A 14,256-nucleotide genomic window follows, 5' to 3' on the forward strand; every position below is an offset into this window, starting at 1 on the left:
AATGTAAGGAATCCTGAGTGAATCGTGAATAATGATGTGTGAGAAAGTTACAGACGCACAAATATTATACCCCCAAGACATGCTAACCTCTCACCATTATAATAACAGGGGAGGTTAGCATTTTTGGGGGGGTATGATATTTGTGCGTCTAACTTTCTCACTCATCATTATTCACGATTTGTTTAGGACTGTCCGTAATCATGGTAGCATCCACATGAATGTAGAAGTGTTTAGAAAGTTTTAAGTTGCTCTTTACGAATATGGCCAACTCTGTCAGATCTATATACATTATAACCTGCCAGAGATGTATCAGAATTTGGCGTAGACTTCTGTAAACATGATTCAGTAATAACCAGAATGTCCATGTTGGTTTGAGAAGCCAGAGTTACAATAAAATCCATTTTCGAAATCAAAATTCTGGCATTTATATGAATCCGTCCAAGGCCTCAGCTGCAGTATTTCAGATCAGATGGCGTGTCCAAAATAACCATGCTATGTTCATTAGCTAGTCCTCTGTTTAAAGATAGGGTTGACTTGAATTTGTATAGACACAAGATTTCCCAGGACTGTAGCATTTAGGCCTATGCCTCGAACGAGGACGTGACTTCAAACATGAGTCAATGAGGGTTACCTGGTGCGGGCCAGGACTGAAATCCCATCACTTGTTTAGTGCATGTGCAATGTTAGAACTCAGCATTCTAGCTCCTCTTCTGTTCAGCTGCTAGCCCTTTTTAAGAACTGAGGTCGCTCCCAAAACTAATCGAAGTTGTCGATAAAATCCAATGCCTTTTCAGGGTAGAGTTTCGATTTCATCCAAGAGTCCAGTGCAAATAGCTGGGAGAAGTGATCAAATCCACGACCGTATATTGGGATAGGGCCAGAAAGGACAATCTGCTTGCCAGTAGCCATTAGCCTTGCCCTCAGGTATTCGAAGTCCCGTCTCAACTCCCCTGATAATTGACACAAAACTAAAACAATGAATTAAGCCCTTTCTACTGGTTACTTCTCACTGGTTGCCTCCTCCGTCTCCTCTCCCCATAGTGTGAACCTGGACAAGCAGACAGCCAAAGGCAGTACGGCCCTACACTACTGCTGCCTGACTGACAACATGGAGTGTCTCAAACTGCTACTGCGGGGCAAGGCCTCCATTGACATAGGTAAGAGACCATCACATCAGTCCTCTTTTGAGAAAGACTGGTTTGGAAACAGCATTGACACAAAATGTTAGTGAAGACTCATTTTGTTAGTGAGTCTCCTGCAGTGTTCAAATGTAATTTGTTTTTTGTTGTACTTAAAATGATCAATTATTTAATCGTACATTTTTGAAAACAGATCGTTATTTGCAGCCTGCCGTGCCTTTACTTTAGCTAAATACTGTAGCTAACGTTAGCTACAGTTGAAGTCGGAAGTTTACATACATCTTAGCCAAATACATTTAAACTCAATTTTTCACAATTCCTGACATTTAATCCTAGTAAAATTCCCTGTCTTAGGTCAGTTAGGATCACCACTTTATTTTAAGAATGTGAAATGTCAGAATAATAGTAGAGAGAATGATTTATTTCAGCTTTTATTTATTTCATCACATTCCCAGTGGGTAAGAAGTTTACATACACTCAATTAGTATTTGGTAGCATTGCCTTTAAATTGTTTAACTTGGGTCAAACATTTTGGGTAGCCTTCCACAAGCTTCCCACAATAAATTGGGTGAATTTTGACCCATTCCTCTTGACAGAGCTGGTGTAACTGAGTCAGTTTTGTAGGTCTCCTTGCTCGCACACGCTCTTTCAGTTCTGCCCACAAATGTTCTATAGGATTGAGGTCAGGGCTTTGTGATGGCCACTCCAATACCTTGACTTTGTTGTCCTTAAGCCATTTTGCCACAACTTTGGAAGTATGCTTGGGGTCATTGTCCATTTGGAAGATCCATTGTGACCTGTACACTCTTGTTGGCTGGCCCTCACTACATATTTGTCGCCAAACCCACTGGCTCCAGGTCATCTATAAATCACTGCTAGGCAAATCCCCCTTAGCTCACTGGTCACCATAGCAACACCCACCCGTAGTCTGCGCTCCAGCAGGTATATCTCACTGGTCATCCCCAAAGCCAACACCTCCTTTGGCCGCCATTCCTTCCAGTTCTCTGCTGCCAATGACTGGAATGAACTGCAAAAATCTCTGAAGCTGGAGACTCTTATCTCCCTCACTAAATTTAAGTGTCAGTTGTCAGAGCAGCTTACCGATCACTGCACCTGTACACAGCCATTCTGAAATTAGCCCACCCAACTACCTCATCCCCATATTGTTATTTATTTTGCTAATTTGCTCCCCAGTATCTCTATTTGCACATCAATCATTCCAGTGTTAATACGAAATTATAACTATTTTGCACTATGGCCTATTTATTGCCTTACCTCCATAACTTACTACATTCGCACACACTGTATATATATTTTCTGTTTGTATTTTTGACTTTATGTTTTGTTTACCCCATATGTAACTCTGTGTTGTTGTTTTTATCGCACTGCTTTGCTTTATCTTGGCCAGGTTGCAGTTGTAAATGAGAACTTGTTCTCAACTGGCTTACCTGGTTAAATAAAGGTGAAATAAAATTTTAAAAACTTCCTGATTGATGTCTTGAGATGTTGCTTCAATATATCCACATAATTTTCCTTCCTCATGCCATCTATTTTGTGAAGTGCACCAGTGCCTCCTGCAGCAAAGCACCCCTACAGCATGATGTTGCCACCCCGTGCTTCACGGTTGGGATGGTGTTCTTCGGCTTGCAAGCGCCCCCCTTTTTCCTCCAATCATAACGATGGTCATTATGGCCAAACAGTTCTATTTTTGTTTCATCAGACCAGAGGACATTTTTCCAATAAAAGTACGATCTTTGTCCCCATGTGTAGTTGCAAACCGTAGTCTGGCTTTTTTATGGCGGTTTTGGAGCAGTGGCTTCTTCCTTGCTGAGCGGCCTTTCAGGATATGTCGATATAGGACTTGTTTTACTGTGGATATAGATACTTTTGTACCTGTTTCCTCCAGCATCTTCACAAGGTCCTTTGCTGTTGTTCTGGGATTGATTTGCACATTTCGCACCAAAGTACGTTCATTTCTAGGAGACAGAACGCGTCTCCTTCCTGAGCGGTATGACGGCTGCGTGGTCCCATGGTGTTTATACTTGCGTACTATTGTTTGTACAGATGAACGTGGTACCTTCAGGCGTTTGGAAATTGCTCCCAAGGATGAACCAGACATGTGGAGGTCTACAATTATTTTCTGAGTTCTTGGCTGATTTCTTTTGATTTTCCCATGATGTCAAGCAAAGAGGCACTGAGTTTGAAGGTAGGCCTTGAAATACATCCACAGGTACACCTCCAATTGACTCAAATGATGTCAATTAGCCTATCAGAAGCTTCTAAAGCCATGACATAATTTTCTGGAATTCTCCAAGCTGTTTAAAGGCACAGTCAACTTAGTGTATGTAAACTTCTGACCCACCGGAATTGTGATAGTGAATTATAAGTGAAATAATCTGTCTGTAAACAATTGTTGGAAAAATTATTTGTGTCATGCACAAAGTAGATGTCCTAACCAACTTGCCAAAACTATAGTTTGTTAACAAGAAATTTGTGGAGTGGTTGAAAAACAAGTTTTAATGACTCCAACCTACGTGTATGTAAACTTCCGACTTCAACTGTACGTGCTTTAGTAGGACTTGAAGTTAGCTGGATAGCCGATAAGCTTGCTTCTGTTGAGCGACATCTTTGTATTTAACCTAGCTAGCCAGTTATATATGCGAAGCCGTAGCAAAGTAGTACGCTACGGCCGTGGCATACTGCATACTTTTTACTAAACACTACGTCATAAATCGTATGCGAAAATGAGTACATACTATGCGGTTTAAGTATGTAGTACGCTAGTATGGGTATTCGGAAACGGCCATGGTCTAATATACACATGTATACAGTGCCTTCAGAAAGTATTCATACCCCTTGACTTATTCCACATTTGTTGTGTTACAGCCTGAATTCAAATTTGATTAAATAGATTTTTGTATCTCCCATATACACACAATACCCCATAATGACAGAGTGAAAACATGTTTAATTTTTTATTGTTTTATTTATAGAAAATGAAATACAGAAATATCAAATGTACATAAGTATTCACAACCCTGAGTCAATACATGTTAGAATCATCTTTGGCAGCGATGACAGCTGTGAGTCTTTCTGGGTAAGTCTCTAAGAGCTTTGCACACCTGGATTGTACAATATTTGCAATATCAAGCTCTGTCAAATTGGTTGTTGATCATTGCTAGACAGCCATTTTCAAGTCTTCCTATAGATTTTCAAGCCTATTTAACTAAAAACTGTAACTAGGCCACTCGGGATCATTCAATGCCGACTTGGTAATCAACTCCAGTGTATATTTGGCCTTGTGTTTTAGGTCAATGTCCTGCTGAAAGGTGAATTTGTCTCCCAGTGTCTGTTGGAAAGCAGATTGAAACAGGTTTTCCTCTAGGATTTTGCCTGTGCTTAGCTCTATTCTGTTTTTTTTTATCCTCAAAAAAGTCCCTAGTCCTTGCCGATGACAAGCATACCCATAACATGATGCAGCCACCACCATGCTTGAAAATATGAAGTGATACTCAGTGATGTGTTGTGCTGTATTTTCCCCAAACATAACGCTTTGTATTCTGGACATAAAGTTCATTTCTTTGCCACATTTCTTTCAGTTTTACTTTAGTACATTATTGCAAACGGGATGCATGTTTTTGAATATTTTTATTCTGTACAGGCTTTCTTCTCTTCACTCTGTCGTTTAGGTTAGTATTGTGGAGTAACTACAATGTTGTTGATCCATCCTCAGTTTTCTCCCATCACAGCCACTAAACTCAGTAACTGTTTTAAAGGGACCTTCCAGATTGTGGGGTACAGAGATGAGGTAGTCATTTTTACTCCTGAACTTATTTAGGCTTGCCATAACAAAGGGGTTGAATACTTATTGACTCAAGACATTTTTAGCTTTTAATTTATAATTAATTTGTAAAGAATTCTAAAAACATAATTCCACTTTGGCATTATGGGGTATTGTGTGTAGGCCAGTGACACAACATCTCAATTTAATCCATTTTAAATTCAGGCTGTATGATCAATGAATAGATCAAAATGATGTCTTCCTCTAGCCACTGAGTCTGGGGAGACGCCGCTGGACATCGCTAAGAGACTGAAGCACCTGCAGTGTGAGGAGCTGGTGAGTTCTGTGTGTGTGTGTGTGTGTGTATATACGTGTGTGTGTGATTTCTTTAGCAAGATAGACACTGACTCCTCCTATCTTTTAGCTTTGTATGAGCCATTAATGCTAGCTCCAGTGCTAGCTTCCCTACACTGGCTTCCTGTTAAGGCAAGGGCTGATTTCAAGGTTTTACTGTTAACCTATAAAGCGTTACATGGGCTTGCTCCTACCTATCTTTCCGAGTTGGTCCTGCCGTACATACCAATACGTACGCTACGGTCACAAGACGCAGGCCTCCTAATTGTCCCTAGAATTTCTAAGCAAACAGCGGGAGGCAGGGCTTTCTCCTATAGATCTCCATTTTTATGGAACAGTCTGCCTACCCATGTGAGAGACGCAGACTCGGTCTCAACCTTTAAGTCTTTACTGAAGACTTATCTCTTCAGTAGGTCATATGATTGAGTGTAGTCTGGCCCAGGAGTGTGAAGGTGAACGGAAAGGCTGGAGCAACGAACAGCCCTTGCTGTCTCTGCCAGGCCGGTTCCCCTCTCCACTGGGGTTCTCTGCCTCTAACCCTGTTGCAGGGGCTGAGTCACTGGCTTGCTGGTGCTCTTTCATGCCGTCCCTGGGAGGGGTGCGTCACTTGAGTGGGTTGAGTTACTGACGTGATCTTCCTGTCTGGGTTGGCGCCCCCCCCCTGGTTTGTGCTGTGGTGGAGACCTCTGTGGGCTATACTCGGCCTTGTCTCAGGATTGTAAGTTGGTGGTTGGGGATATCCCTCTAGTGGTGCGGGGGCTGTGCTTTGGCGGAGTGGGTGGGGTTATATCCTTCCTGTTTGGCCCTGTCCGAGGGTTTCTTCGGATGGGGCCACAGTGTCTCCGGACCGCTCCTGTCTCAGCCTCCAGTATTTATGCTGCAGTAGTTTATGTGTCGGGGGGCTGGGGTTAGTTGGTTATACCTGGAGTACTTCTCCTGTCTTATCCAGTGTCCTGTGTGAATTTAAGTATGCTCTCTCTAATTCTCTCGTTCTCTCTTTCTCTCTGAGAACCTGAGCCCTAGGACCATACGTCAGGACTACCGGGCATGATGACACCTTGCTGTCCCCAGTCCGCCTGGCCTTGCTGCTATTCCAGTTTCAACTGTTCTGCCTGCGGCTACGAAACCCCTACCTGTCCCAGACCTGCTGTTTTCAACTCTTAATGATCGGCTATGAAAAGCCAACTGAGAGACCTGAGCCCTAGGACCATACGTCGGGACTACCGGCCGTGGTGACTCCTTGCTGTCCCCAGTCCGCCTGGCCTTGCTGCTATTCCAGTTTCAACTGTTCTGCCTGCGGTTATGGAACCCCTACCTGTCCCAGACCTGCTGTTTTCAACTCTTAATGATCGGCTATGAAAAGCCAACTGAGATTTATTCCTGATTATTATTTGACCATGCTTGTCACTTATGAACATTTTTGAACATCTTGGCATGGTTCTGTTATAATCTCCACCCGGCACAGCCAGAAGAGGACTGGCCACCCCTCATAGCCTGGTTCCTCTCTAGGTTTCTTCCTAGGTTTTGCCTTTCTAGGGAGTTTTTCCTAGCCACCGTGCTTCTACACCTGCATTACTAGCTGTTTGGGGTTTTAGGCTGGGTTTCTGTACAGCACTTCGAGATATTAGCTGATGTAAGAAGGGCTATATAAAATAAAATTGATTGATTGATTGATTAATGTGTGTGTGTGTGTGTGTTTGTGTTTGTTTGTGTGTGTGTGTGTGTGTGTAGCTGAACATGGCGCTGGCGGGGAAGTTCAACGCCCATGTGCACGTAGAGTACGAGTGGCGTCTGCACCATGACGACATGGACGAGAGTGATGAGGACATGGATGAGAAGGTGAGGGTGAGGACCCTCTTCAGATTATTCACACCTTTACATACACCCACCATGAACTCACCACACACACACACACACACACACACACACACACACACACAAGCACGTAGTACATCCAGTACAGAGCATTCAGAAAGTATTCAGACCCCTTGACTTTTTCCACATTTTGTTACATTACAGCCTTATTCTAAAATGGATTAAATAAAAACTCCTCATCAATCTACACACAATACCCCATAATGACAAAGCGAAAAAAGGCTTTTAGACATTTTTGCTAATATATAAAATGTACATAAGTATTCAGACCCTTTGCTATGAGACTCGAAATTGAGTTCAGGTGCATCCTGTTTCCATTGATCATCCTTGAGATGTTTCTGAAACTTCATTGGAGTCCACCTGTGGTAAATTCAATTGATTGGACATGATTTGAAAAGCCACCTGTCTATATAAGGTCCCACAGTTGTCAGAGCAAAAACCAAGCCATGAGGTCGAAGGAGTTGTCCGTAGAGCTCAGAGACTTGTGGGACCTTATATAGACAGTTGAGGCACAGATCTGGGGAAAGGTACCCAAAAATGTCTGCAGCATTGAAGGTCCCCAAGAACATTCTTAAATGGAAGAAGTTTGGAACCACCAAGACTCTTCCTAGAGCTGGCCGCCCGGCCAAACTGAGCAATCGGGGGAGAAGGGCCTTGGTCAGGAAGGTGACCAAGAACCCGATAGTCACTCTGATAGAGCTCTAGAGTTCCTCTGTGGAGATGGGAGAACCTTCCAGAAGGACAACCATCTCTGCAGCACTCCACCAATCAGGCCTTTATGGTAGAGTGGCCAGACGGAAGCCACTCCTCAGTAAAATGCACATGACAGCCCGCTTGGAGTTTGCCAAAAGGCACCTAAAGACTCTCAGACCATGAGAAACAAGATTCTCTGGTCTGATGAAACCAAGATTGAACTCTTTAGCCTGAATGCCAAGCGTCACGTCTGGAGGAAACCTGGCACCATCCTTACGGTGAAGCATGGTGGTGGTAGAATCATGCTATGGGGATGTTTTTCAGCGGCAGGGACTGGGAGACTAGTCAGGATCGAGGCAAAGATGAACGGAGCAGAGAGATCCTTGATGAAAACCTGCTCCAGAGTGCTCAGGACCTCAGACTGGGGCGAAGGTTCAACTTCCAACAGGACAACGACCCTAAGCACACAGCTAAGACAACGCAGGAGTTGCTTCGGGACAAGTCTCTGAATGTCCTTGAGTGGCCCAGCCAGAGCCCGGACTTGAACCCTGTCTGTGCAGCAATGCTCCCCATCCAACCTGACAGAGCTTGAGAGGATCTGCAGAGAAGAATGGGAGAAACTCCCCAAATACAGGTGTCCCAAGCTTATAGCGTCATACCCAAGAATACTCTAGGCTGTAATCGCTGCCAAAGGTGCTTCAAGAAAGTACTGAGTAAAGGGTCTGAATACTTATATAAATGTAATATTTCATTTGTATTTATTTATATAAATGTGAAAAAAAAATTACAACTGTTTTTGCTTTGTCATTATGGGGTATTGTTTGTAGATTGATGGGGGGAAAAAACAATTTAATCAATTTTAGAGTAAGGCTGTAACCTAACAAAATGTGGAAAAAGTCAAGGGGTCTGAATGCTTTCTGAAAGCACTGTATATACACATACATAACACACACACAGACCATGATGACCTTTCTATAACCTTTGACCCCTGACCTCTCATTGCACCTTCAGCCCAGCCCCCACCGGAGAGAGGAGCGCCCTGTCAGCTGCTACACCCCTGGCTCCAACGCCCACTTCCAGCCCAGCCCGGCACGGGACAAGCAGCGTGGTGGGTACATGCCCAACCTAGTCACCAACGAGACCTATGGTGCCATCCTCAACGCCAGCCCCCCTGCGCCAGGGGGGCCCGCCACCATCTCTGCACCCCCTCTGCCCCCACGAAACATAGGTACTTTATTTTTCCTTTTTAAAATGTTATAGCAAGGTGGATGCTGCATACAGTTCATATCTTATGGATAGACTACGGAAAAAAATTACACAAGAGTTCTGGATTAACCAAGATTAGCATACAGTAGATGTTTGTCTGTATAAAGACATATTTCTTTGGCAAAACTTTCAGAATTCTATGAACCGGTTTAGTTTGTTCAGTGAATCCGTGTAAATGCTATTTGAGCAATTATTTAGATTCAAAATGTTTAAAAAGTGCTCCTGATTGATGTTGATAAACGTGATCCATATCAAATGACCCGTCAAGCCCTTTTCAACCCATATTCACCTCTCATCCTCACCATTTTTGGAGAATTATATTTATAATACATGCCCAATGGGTTCAGTTCAAATACAGGGAAACCTCATTTGGCCACATATCTGTCATCTACTGTAGATGCCTTCTCTAATTAATGCATTGCCCCATGGTGACTTGTGTAGCGCTCTGACCCATTTGAAGGGCAGAGAGGACTCTGGGTAGGGAGCAGGGACCATCACCTTGGTGGCAGCTGGGTGAGCTAGTGAGCTACTTTTCGGGAAAGTTCTCAAATAGCCCATGATGAGAGGCATACTGAAAATGTCCCATCCAATCACTGGAAAGCAATTTGAACTCTAGTTCATGCTCATTGAAAACGCTAGAAAACATTCCACCTTGCTAAACAATTTGTTTAAATTCAACTTACTTACTTTACAATCAAAGCACATGTCGTCTTTACTTACTTACTTAGGCCCATTACCACATGAGGAGCATAGGCCCTCAGCAACTCCTCTCCAATGAACTTGACTTTGGGCAGTCTTTTCAATTTAATTCCAGGACTAGCCAGTCTTTCTGTGTTCTGCTTCGGTGTCACGCCTCAATCAATCAATCAATGTAATGTATTCTATGAAGCCCTTTTTACATCAGCAGTTGTCACAAAATGCTTTACATACACTCAGTGGCCAGTTTATTTGGTACCGGGTCAGACCCCCCTTTGCCTCCAGAACAGCCTGAATTCTTCGGGGCATGAAAACGTTGCTCAATTTATATTAAGGGACCTAACGTGTGCCAGGAAAACATTCCCCACACCATTACACCACCACCACCAGCCTGTACTGTTGACACCAGGCAGGATTGGGCCATGGACTCATGCTGCTTACGCCAAATCCTGACTCTGGCATCAACATTACATTTTAGTCATTTAGCAGACGCTCTTATCCATAGCGACTTACAGTTAGTGAATGCATACATTTTTCATACTGACCCCCCGTGGGAATCGAACCCACAACCCTGGCGTTGCAAGCGCCATGCTCTACCAACTGAGCTACAGGAGGTCTTGGAAAACGGGTTGTTGTCCTGTTGGACAACGGGACGCAACAGGAAACGGGATTCGTCGGGCAAGGTGATGTTTTTCCACTCCTAAACTGTCTACTGGAGCCGCTTCTCCTTTTTAGGTGATGGGAGTGGAACCCGGTGTGGTAATCTGCTGCAATAGCCCATCCGTAACAAGGAACGACAAGTTGTGCGTTCCGTGATGCTGCTCACACCACTGTTGTACTATGCCGTTATCTGCCTGTTTGTGGCCCGTCTGTTTTTGTTTGTCGCACCATTCTCTGGAGACCCTAGACACTGTTGTACGTGAAACGCCCAGGAGGCCGGAAGTTTCTGAGATACTGGAACCGACGCACCTGGTACCGACGTTCATACCACACTCAAAGTTGCTTAGGCCACTCGTTTTGCCCATTCTAATATTCAATCGAACAGTAGTTGAATGCCTCGATGCCTGTCTACCTGCTTTATATAGCAAGCCACGGCCACGTGACTCACTGTTTACCTAATAAACTGTCCACTGAGTGTATACCCAGCCTAAAACCCAGAAGAGCAAGCAATGCACGTCTTCAGGAACCAAAGCGTAGCTTTTCCCCTCCTCTCTCCTCCCTCCTCTCTCCTCTCTCCTCCCTCCTCCAGTCCAGATGTCAGGTCTGTGTGGGATGGTCCAGTCATCAGGGTCCTCTGGGTGGAAGCCTGGCTCTATAGACCTGGGGGGCCGACAGAGGTCCTCCTCAGACCCCCCCAACATGCACCTCCCGGTACCCCCCATGCGGTTCACCTCAACCACTGGTAGGCACCCCTCACCTCCAGGTCTCATTGTCTGAACACATCATGGTTAAAGGGATAGTTCACCAAAATTAACAAATTGTATATAGGTTACCCTGTAAGCAGTCTATAGACAAGGTATGACAGCAATCCATGCTTTAGTTTCAAATGCAAACTTTTTGCGCTTCATGTCCAAATACCCCAAAAGTTCAAGTATTGTGGTGACAGCATCATGTTATCAGTATGCTTGTCACCAGCAGAGACTGGGGAGTTTATCAGGATCAAAATAAATATGAAAGGAGCAAAGCCCTGGTAAAAAGTAAGAGGAGAAATCCGCCGTAGTCTTCTGAAAGCCGTGGGATAGTTTTATGCCAAAGACGCACCAGAATGGCTTTCCAAGTGTTCCTGAATGGTCCAGTCTCAGTCCTGAAATCTGCTTGTAAATCTTTTAAACATGGTTTGGATATTGCTGTAAATTTAAAGAAGAGAAAGAGATGGGTAACTTCTCTCTCTGTCCCCCCAGGTCTTGCTCCTCCCCCCGTGGCCAAGACAGTGAGTGTGATGGACGCTATGAACCAGCAGTCTAAACCAGGGACCGGACAGGGCCACAACAGAGCCCCACCACCCAAGTCTCCATCTGGGTGAGCATACACACACACACATACACACTGCCTGAGGCAACATGTTTTGCTTCGATGAACACAATGCAAGTTTACTTTTGGAGAAAAAAAACCTATAGGGTTTCTGGTTTACCATTTCATTAACTTACAAGCTGAGCTCCTAAAAGACAGAGCTCCTCATCCACATGGCTCTACTCAGTCTCCCATAGGTCTGAGTTGTGTGACTGTCAAAGGGAAATGTACTGTCAAAGGGAAATGCACTGTCAAAGGGAAATGCACTGTGGGGTAAATGTATGTGTTAATTTAAGCACATCATAAACAGCAGCTGACTGCTGTTTGTGGTTTTCAGCAACGCCAAAAGCTTCAGCAAAGGACCGACTCGAACGGGGTCTATTGAAAGACCAGGTGGGTGTAAAAAAAATATATATACTGTGTCTGTACATAATCTGCAAAGCAAGTAACATAGTTGAGATTACAATGCTGTCATTTCCTCTTCCTCTTTCAGCTAAGGAAGTGCCGGGATGCCCCCAGAACTCGATGGGTCAATCGCTGCCTCCTGCCCCCATGCCTAGGAAGACCTATCCGGTGAGTTCCTTCCTCCTACCTACCGTTGACCTTATGGTTGTTTGTCCTGTTGTTGATTGTGATTGGACAGTGATTTTGACTTCTGTATCTGATCTTATGTTTCAGTTTGTCTGATTGTCCCTGTCGCTCTGTGCATTTTAATTTTAATTTTATTTAAAGTTTATTTAACTAGGCAAGTCAGTTAAGAACAAATTCTTATTTACAATGACGGCCTACCCCGGCCAAACCTGGACGATGCTGGGCCAATTGTGCACTGCCCTATGGGACTCCCAATCACGACCGGATTGTGATACAGCCTGGAATCTAACCAGGGTCTGTAGTGACGCCTCTAGCACTGAGATGCAGTGCCTTAGACCGCTGCGCCACTCGGGAGGCCTATCATCGTCTTTAAGTGTTTTCTCTGTGGTTTCCATCCTATGCCCACCACTACTAAGAGGGAGGGAAACGTTGAAGTGTGTACTTGTTCCTGAAACCTCTCATATCTCTCAGTCCCTAGCTCAGTGCTACTATTCTGTGAAATACAACTCACCATGTAAACTATTGACAGATCAGGGATAGCCTTTGGCGAAAATACGTAATGCACCACTCCAGCCTCCTAGTCTGCGGTCAACGGCTAACCTCCTTACCCAGTCAGACGCTTACTATGTCCTGTGTCAGTGGTTCGCTATGCAACCCTCCAGCAGTCACTGTGGAAGTGGGGGTCAAACATACCAAAGAAGTGACAGATACAGGAGGTCCTCCTGTTGAAAGACTGCATCTGTCTGCAGAACACGCTGTATACTTGCCTGTCTGCATATAATTAGAATGACTAGAATGGGAAAAGCCCCCCAGACCACAGCAATTTGACATCATGGTTACATTCAATGTGGCCACCGGCCCACCTAACACGGAAGGTTGACTTGAATGTTCGTTCTAGTAATGATATTTCTATGCCTGTCTGTCTGTCTCTCATCATATTGAACCTGTTTGTTTCAGAAGCATAGGCCCAAGCGGGTAAAGGCCATCTATAACTGTATGGCAGACAACCCAGACGAGCTGACCTTCTCAGAGGGGGAGGTGATTGTGGTGGACGGGGAGGAGGACCAGGAGTGGTGGGTGAGTGTCTGTCTGTCTGTGTGTGTGTGAATCACCTCTATATCAGGCTGCTGGACACGCTCACTTTCTGAAATTGTGTGTGTAGTAACTGGGTCGGCATGGCTACTGCATATGAATTTATGTGTAGGGATACTGAGAGTGGAGAAGTGACTGTGAGTTTGTCGTCATTCACATGCCGTAAGAGCTTCCGGCCCAGTTATGGTCTAAATCAGGCCCATTACAAACTCCAAGATCGTCCAATGAGCATGTGTCAGAAACCATGGTGGCCCCAGCAGCACAAGCCATGACCTCATTCTGCCTCTCCCTCTCCCTCTGACTCTGTCTCTCTCTCTCTCTCTCCCCTGCCTTCCTTCCTCTGAGAAGTCTGTTGTCTGAATACAGGCCAGCTGCAACTTGTTTTTCCCAAAGCAACCTCTGCAAACATGACCATATTTAGTCACTTATTCTATATGGGACTCTGTGTTATAGGGGCCTTTACAAATCTCTCTGTTTTCTGATTTAAATGTCATTTTGTTAATGTCCACTCCTGAATTGAAAACAACTGAAGCAGAATATATACTGAACAAAAATATAAACTCAACATGCAACAATTTCAAAGATTTTACTGAGTTACAGTTCATATAAGGAAATCAAGTCAATTGAAATAAATAAATTAGGCCCTAATCTGTGGATTTCACATGACTGGGCAGGGGCGCAGCCATGGGTGGGCCTGGGAGGGCATAGGCCCACCCACTGGGGAGCCAGGCCCAGCCAATCAGAATGAGTTTTTCCCCA

At 44.5% G+C, this 14,256-nt stretch overlaps 1 pseudogene across 1 annotated transcript in view; it reads left to right on the forward strand.

The window, feature by feature from the left end:
* LOC311146056 (arf-GAP with SH3 domain, ANK repeat and PH domain-containing protein 2-like) overlaps positions 1 to 14,256 on the forward strand; it is a 121,331-nt pseudogene that overhangs the window by 104,087 nt on the left and 2,988 nt on the right. Inside the window, exons 19-27 of the transcript XR_014615587.1 lie at positions 1,042 to 1,157; positions 5,189 to 5,256; positions 7,006 to 7,113; positions 8,854 to 9,070; positions 11,054 to 11,206; positions 11,706 to 11,823; positions 12,152 to 12,207; positions 12,308 to 12,387; positions 13,363 to 13,482. The product of XR_014615587.1 is annotated as an arf-GAP with SH3 domain, ANK repeat and PH domain-containing protein 2-like (transcript). The remainder of the gene's footprint in view (positions 1 to 1,041; positions 1,158 to 5,188; positions 5,257 to 7,005; positions 7,114 to 8,853; positions 9,071 to 11,053; positions 11,207 to 11,705; positions 11,824 to 12,151; positions 12,208 to 12,307; positions 12,388 to 13,362; positions 13,483 to 14,256) is intronic.

The sequence above is a fragment of the Coregonus lavaretus genome (assembly GCF_964263955.1).
Source record: "Coregonus lavaretus genome assembly, chromosome: 18".
In the NCBI taxonomy this organism is placed as follows: domain Eukaryota; kingdom Metazoa; phylum Chordata; class Actinopteri; order Salmoniformes; family Salmonidae; genus Coregonus; species Coregonus lavaretus.